This window comes from Centruroides sculpturatus, unplaced genomic scaffold, assembly GCF_000671375.1.
Source record: "Centruroides sculpturatus isolate CEXI.00-Female unplaced genomic scaffold, Cexi_2.0 scaffold346, whole genome shotgun sequence".
Classification (NCBI taxonomy): domain Eukaryota; kingdom Metazoa; phylum Arthropoda; class Arachnida; order Scorpiones; family Buthidae; genus Centruroides; species Centruroides sculpturatus.
The window spans coordinates 406,902-415,282 of NW_019384533.1; the positions used below are offsets into that span (position 1 = coordinate 406,902).

General features: G+C 22.2%; 1 protein-coding gene across 3 annotated transcripts in view; it reads right to left on the minus strand.

The window, feature by feature from the left end:
* Nucleotides 1–8,145, minus strand: part of LOC111623109 (somatostatin receptor type 2-like) — a 42,969-nt gene extending 34,824 nt beyond the window's left edge. Inside the window, exon 1 of one of the 3 annotated variants that reach the window (XM_023365592.1) lies at nucleotides 8,057–8,145. The gene's annotated coding sequence lies outside the window, so the exon portion shown is untranslated. Of the gene's footprint in view, nucleotides 1–5,390; nucleotides 5,474–8,056 lie in introns of those variants that run through there. The other 2 variants (XM_023365590.1, XM_023365591.1) reach the window with 2 other exon arrangements.
* Nucleotides 8,146–8,381: the final 236 nt, after the last annotated feature.

The following is an 8,381-nucleotide window of genomic DNA, read 5'->3' on the forward strand; positions in this document are numbered from 1 at the left end:
ATATATATATATTTAAAATGTTCTTATAATTTTAAAATAATTAATTAAAATTATTTCTTTAACAAATAAGTTCATCACTTATGTTGTTTAATTTGACATAACGATATCACGTGACAGTGCATAAACGTCACACAATGCTTCTGTTACTAGTGAGAACACGTCACGAACGAAGAGATTATCGTAAATAAAATCCCAACAATCTTGATAATTTGTTCCATTCTGATGGAAAATTATTCGCTTCAAATACTGATATATTGATAGATATAATTTAGAAGTAACAATTGTAATAATATAGGAAGCCGGAAGCAATATTCTTAATGCATTCATTCATTTAATTTATCTAATTACCTTTCGAAATTATAGAAATTAATAAAATTAACTAGATTCTTAATATATGTATATATAAAAAATAATAATTAATGTATAAAATATTACATATGTATGAATAAGAATTGACCAATCAGTGTCAAATTCCATCCATTTCATTCTATAATTCCCATTGGTCTATTATAATTTTGAAACTTGTCAGTTATTGTTACGTAATCTAGATTATATAATGAGCGATTTAATAATAATATCACTTATTTTAATTATATAAATTAACTATCTAATCAACGTTTAAATGTATTAAAAACCCTCAATCTTAATTATACATTAATTTAAATATTATATAATCATTACAATTACATATTATCAAAGTAACAATAATAATGTTATTTTTTTTTTAAATTGAAAAATGGGTATTAATATTATATATAAAAATAATAAAATTTTACACTAATGTGTGTAGTTTCAAGCAGTTATAATCGCTCATAGATTAATAAAATATTCAGGATTTTAATTCTTGAATTACCAAGAGTATCTTGCGCTTGAATATTTATATTTAAAATGGTATATATAAATGAAATTATAGTAAAAATGTGCTTTAAATCAACATATTTTTTTTAAAAAGATTCGAATCAATTTTCTTCCATTCTGTTACTATTAAACTGAATGATAAAATGAGATGATAATTAAAAATCGATTATTGGTTATCGTTTACTTTCAAAAATAAAATAAAATGACACGAATTCTTTTTTATTATCTTTTATATCCGGAAAGAAATTTCACTTTAATATATATGAAATTTCTCATTTTAAAATATATATATCTTTCGCTTTAAAGAAATTCTTCTGAAGAATTGCTACTAACTTATAATTAAATTCTCGATAAGAATAATAATATTTGCTGAATAAAATATATATATATATATTAAATCTATATGATAACTATTTAAAATAATATTAGTTTTTTAAAGTTTTTATATTTACATTTTGCACGAGTATTCCGGAAATGAGATCGTTTCGATCCAATTTGCATGTTTCAAGAATTGAAGGTATTTAGGGGAGAAAAAAGCCTTTTATTTAAATAAAATTCCCAAAGAATTCTAAGCACAATTTGCTATTTAAATAGGAAACATATAGTTTAGATATAAGTAAACTACCTTCAAATAATTACTAATAATTTGGTCTTAATAATGAATTTTATTTACAAAGTTCCACATAAAAAAACAAAAAAACACAAGATTTATATAAGGATATAATAATTAATTATATATATATATATATATATATATATATATATTTTAATATCTTAACTTTACGTAAACACATAACTTTTCTGATATAAAAGTGAATTATTATTATTATATATAATATAGCTATAACAAAAATGTATGCCATTAATTCAAGAATCAAAAGGAAATTCAATATAATAATAATAAAAAGAAAAGAAAAAGAAAAAAGTCAAGAAATAGAGTCGAATAAAAATTTGTTATTTTTTATCTAGCTCATTGCTCCTCCCATTTGCAGCACATCTAGCCAATGAATGAAGCGAAAGTAACAAATCTTTATTCGTCTATGTTTAGGTCTTAATGGCAAGACAAAAAAAAATGATTCCTTTATTAAAACTCTATTTCTCTTCTTCTAATTGATTTTACAGATTTTAAATTAAGTCTATTTTACATAAATATACTCTTAAGTATGTAAATTTTTTAAAAAAATATATTTTATAATATATAGACCTGTATTAAAAAAAAATAAATAAATTTATGACACTATATATGAGTTTACTGTATATATATAAAATATTATTCAATATATAACAAATAGATCTATCGTAAAAAGATCTATTTTAAGTATATTTTATATTTCAATAAATAAAATAAGATATTTGGATCCACAAATTCGATTTATATTGAAATATTTTTCTTTTTATATATCCATAATATAGATTACATATATGACTTATAGTGAGAAAAATAATCATTTTTCTCTCACTGTATGATTAAATTAATAAAGTAATCATCATTATTCTTACTAATTTAAGCCATCAAACAAAGATAATTAGAAAAATAAAAAAAAAAAAAACGAAGTGCGAATAAATAAATACTAAACAGATGATCATGACACGTAAAAATAACTGTTGTTACATTCATAAACTATTATAAAATAACCATTATCATAGAGCTGTGAAATTTAGGTAAGTAATCAAAAATCCTCTGATATTTTATTAAGCAATTTTGAAAATTTATTAACGCGAAGAGAGAGAGTTTAATTTTTGTTGTAGGTTTTAGTTATTTATGTTTTCTCTGAATTGAGTATCTTCAGTAATTTATAATCTAATACTACCTGAGGTTCTAAACTAATATTTTATGATTGTTTATTATATATATATATATATTTTTTTTTTCCTTCTAGTTACGTGATGTTTAAACAAAATATAAAAATTAATAAAATTTAAAATAAATTATATAGAAAATTAGAAAATATTCTAAATTATAATAAAAATAACACAAGTATTAACGTTAAAATGTTTAAATATATTAAAGTATTAATTTATATAAGAGGTTAACGTTGTAAAAACAAGAAAGAAGAAAGGAAATAATCCACATAAATGATATTTAATTCAGTAGAAAGTCTTTAAAAATCGAATTTAACTTTATATATTTTCTTATTCCCAAATGAATGACCGTAAACTTTAAAGATTTTGAAACTTTTTCGTTTGTTTCCTCTCGAGATTTAATCACGCGAATCTCTCTAAAAATTTTTCCGAACAAAAATAATTTTTGATAAAAATAAACCATTTTGATGATTAAAATTATATAAAAATAATCATTTTATTACATATAAAATTTATAAATTTTTTTATATTAAGTTAATAATACATCAAAAATTTAATCAAACTTTTTTAAACGTTAAATTTAAGAATTTAATTTATTTAATTGTAGTTTTTTTTTTAAATATGCTTCTATATAAAAAAAATTTAATATAATAATTAATACTTTTAAGCATTGATACAGTAACGTATTGTGTGTACAGTACTTGTACAGTACAGTACAGTACAGTACATGTAAGACATCCACTACTATGATTAAATTTTAAATCTTTCTTAGTAGAAAGAATTTCCTTTTATCCTGATTTTTGTCATTCTAGGAGAAGAATCAACAATTTACTTTTATCTTTTAGACATCGCCTAGTCTTTTACAACTTTATGCATTTCTAAAGCAATAATATTTGCTTTCAAGTAATATATTTTATTTGAAAGGTTTTCTATAATATTAGCAGAACAACTATCTGTCATTTCGATTAAATTAAAAAAAAAAACAATTTTTNTTCCAGATGACGAACAGAAGGTAATTGTGTAAACTATGTCAACCGAAAGATTAAATTACAATATTCAACTTTGACAGTTTGAAGTACAAAGAAAGGAAAAAAAAAGGAAGGAAAAAACCCTAAAGTTTACACATCAACTTGCCTATATTGAATTGCTTTATCTGTTCGAATAAATAGAAAGAAACTTAATAAAGTTAATTAGCAATTAAATTATATATAAATTTAATTAAAAAAATAATTAATAAAATTTAATTCGTTTACTAATTAAATAATTTTTTTAAAAAAGAGTTTTTAAATAGCTATTAATTATAATTAAACTAATCTGCCATTAAAAAAAATAAAATTATCGTTATATAAAATTATATAATAATAATAATAATAATAATAATATTTGCGTAAACAAAAAAAAATGTATTAAAAATTTTGCTGTAAATAAAAATTAAATATTGCTTACTTACATTAAGCAAATTTCTATTCAATAGAATCGGGTATAGAAAATTGCAATTTAAATAAATAAATAAATAAATAAAATTACATAAATATTTTAGAATAATGAGTTGAAAGTAGTTAGAATAAATAAGAAATTTGGAGCAGATGCAAAGTTAAGAAAAGGAATAAAATAAGAATTTGTTTTTTCTTTTTTTTTTCCTTAATGTAAAAATAATTTATAATCGGCACTTAAGTATAATTAAATATAAATTTAAATGTGTTTATCATTATCAAAATATCCCATCTTTCAACGAGTTATTTATATTTATACTTAAGTTTAAATGTATATTAAATTAATTTCTATTATTCTACTTAAATTTTCGTATAAAATATAAACAACTTGTTGATGTATTCTTTATATATATAATTTTAAAAGAACTTCTATTGATATAGATAATGACAAGAAACTTCAAGTTAAAGAATATAAAATGATTGATTAAGATTAGATTCTTTATACGTGTTTTCCCTCATTTTAAATTATGTTTAAATCGACTATAATATGCATTTTCTCTCAATCGTTTCGTGAAGTTATTACGTTTATGACAGACATTTTCCAACACCATTACGATGTTTAATGCTCATATATTTAGTGAGGAAAAAAAAAATATATATATATATATATATTTATAACGCTGTCTATAACTTCTTAATAAAGTTTTGAAGGTTATACACGTCATAAATATTACTAAATTACAAAATTTCGTTGATATAATATTGAATAAAATTAATTGGTTTTACGCTTTCGGGATCAATTTCTACAGCTTGGAATTATAGCTTGAAAGTTTGAAAATTAGAAAGGAAATACATGCAATTAAAATTATTTTAACGATTATCAATGAAGTCAATAAATTAATACTTTCTTTGACGTGATGTTAATTAAGTTTCCATAGCTACTCCATCATTATAAGTTAAGATGAAACGTTATCAATCAGTTAAAGAACTTCAATAAATCGAACTGTAAATGCTAGCATTATTTGTCTTTTTTTTTATCAGACAAGGACCATTTTTTTTTTAACCTATCAGACATATGTCACTTTTTAAGGCATCGAACATTCTTCAAATTGATAAATAAGTAAATGGCAACAAAGTAAACTAAGTTTATCAACAGATATACGTTTCTAAATCTCTTTTTAAAATGTATGAAAATTATTTCGGATTTCGTGAAATAAATACAAATTTTAAAGAATATATTACAAAAAATTTCAAAATTAAAGAAATATATTTTAATTTCTATAGATAAAAAGTTACCTGGATGAAGCATCAGTTCATACCTGTCTTCTTCAGCATCCTTTGTTAGTGAAGATGTAAAGAAGCAGCCTTTGAAGCAACGTTATGATTTAACCTATTTAAAATTAATTTATTCTATGTTTCGTCTTTCTTTTTATTATTATTATTATTATTAAAAAAAATCTATTAATATCCCTTTAATTCTGAGCGTGGAAGAAAGAAAAACAAAGTAAATATTTAAGTATGATGTTTTCTGGTGATAAACTTCACACTTCTGTGCATTTTAATTATCTAACATGTAACAGTTAACTGGTACCTCACAGAACCAATTGCTTTCATTGTTTGCTTTAGAGTTTGGAGTAGAAATGTTGATAAGATATTAGAATGACAGATTTCAACGTAATTAGAAACAAGAATACAATGAAATTAACTTATAAAAAAAAAACAAGATTTTTCTCTTGTTTTTTTTTTAGTTAATTTTACTAAAAGCCATTACTCGGTAATAGTAATTAATGTCCGAAAACGAAACTGATTAATGATAATTATCATAATTAATTTCTGAAACTAAGAATGGTATGATCAATGATGTTCATACAATTTCTAAGGATGATCCCAACAGACAAACCAGTGTGCTCTTAGTATAACAGCTGAGATCTCAATGGATAAATAGGAGTTACTCATATTAATATCCTATAGGAGATATTCAGATCACACAATTCGATAACTCGATTAATTGAGATAACTAATGTCACAATTCGTAATCTGTAAACTGTTTGCAAAGTTGTAAATTTAATGTATCTTAATCTAAATTTATTAAAATCGTGTAGATGTAGCGTAAATATAGACCCCTCCTTTTTATTATTATTAATTTTTTTAACCTTTCTTCTAACATTGTGTGGCGATAACGATCCCATAAGAGAAGAAAACTCTTCCAGATGACGAACAGAAGGTAATTGTGTAAACTATGTCAACCGAAAGATTAAATTACAATATTCAACTTTGACAGTTTGAAGTACAAAGAAAGGAAAAAAAAAAGGAAGGAAAAAACCCTAAAGTTTACACATCAACTTGCCTATATTGAATTGCTTTATCTGTTCGAATAAATAGAAAGAAACTTAATAAAGTTAATTAGCAATTAAATTATATATAAATTTAATTAAAAAAATAATTAATAAAATTTAATTCGTTTACTAATTAAATAATTTTTTTAAAAAAGAGTTTTTAAATAGCTATTAATTATAATTAAACTAATCTGCCATTAAAAAAAATAAAATTATCGTTATATAAAATTATATAATAATAATAATAATAATAATAATATTTGCGTAAACAAAAAAAAATGTATTAAAAATTTTGCTGTAAATAAAAATTAAATATTGCTTACTTACATTAAGCAAATTTCTATTCAATAGAATCGGGTATAGAAAATTGCAATTTAAATAAATAAATAAATAAATAAAATTACATAAATATTTTAGAATAATGAGTTGAAAGTAGTTAGAATAAATAAGAAATTTGGAGCAGATGCAAAGTTAAGAAAAGGAATAAAATAAGAATTTGTTTTTTCTTTTTTTTTTCCTTAATGTAAAAATAATTTATAATCGGCACTTAAGTATAATTAAATATAAATTTAAATGTGTTTATCATTATCAAAATATCCCATCTTTCAACGAGTTATTTATATTTATACTTAAGTTTAAATGTATATTAAATTAATTTCTATTATTCTACTTAAATTTTCGTATAAAATATAAACAACTTGTTGATGTATTCTTTATATATATAATTTTAAAAGAACTTCTATTGATATAGATAATGACAAGAAACTTCAAGTTAAAGAATATAAAATGATTGATTAAGATTAGATTCTTTATACGTGTTTTTCCTCATTTTAAATTATGTTTAAATCGACTATAATATGCATTTTCTCTCAATCGTTCCGTGAAGTTATTACGTTTATGACAGACATTTTCCAACACCATTACGATGTTTAATGCTCATATATTTAGTGAGGAAAAAAATATATATATATATATATATTTATAACGCTGTCTATAACTTCTTAATAAAGTTTTGAAGGTTATACACGTCATAAATATTACTAAATTACAAAATTTCGTTGATATAATATTGAATAAAATTAATTGGTTTTACGCTTTCGGGATCAATTTCTACAGCTTGGAATTATAGCTTGAAAGTTTGAAAATTAGAAAGGAAATACATGCAATTAAAATTATTTTAACGATTATCAATGAAGTCAATAAATTAATACTTTCTTTGACGTGATGTTAATTAAGTTTCCATAGCTACTCCATCATTATAAGTTAAGATGAAACGTTATCAATCAGTTAAAGAACTTCAATAAATCGAACTGTAAATGCTAGCATTATTTGTCTTTTTTTTTATCAGACAAGGACCATTTTTTTTTTAACCTATCAGACATATGTCACTTTTTAAGGCATCGAACATTCTTCAAATTGATAAATAAGTAAATGGCAACAAAGTAAACTAAGTTTATCAACAGATATACGTTTCTAAATCTCTTTTTAAAATGTATGAAAATTATTTCGGATTTCGTGAAATAAATACAAATTTTAAAGAATATATTACAAAAAATTTCAAAATTAAAGAAATATATTTTAATTTCTATAGATAAAAAGTTACCTGGATGAAGCATCAGTTCATACCTGTCTTCTTCAGCATCCTTTGTTAGTGAAGATGTAAAGAAGCAGCCTTTGAAGCAACGTGTCTGCAGATTGGACGGGTAACACTTAACTGTACACTATATCCCGTCTCGATTGCGCACCCTAGTGATGATTTCTCGAACTACTACTGCGAAATATCTTCAACATCATCCCCAGAAGGAAGAGCGAGAGAGAAAGAGAGAGAGAGAGAGAGTGAGAGATGCTTTAATATTTTAAACGTCGTCTTAAATTTTATAAGATTCTTATTAAACGATTATTATCTGTATTAAAATTATTGAGATAATACAGATCGAAACATTATCTAGGT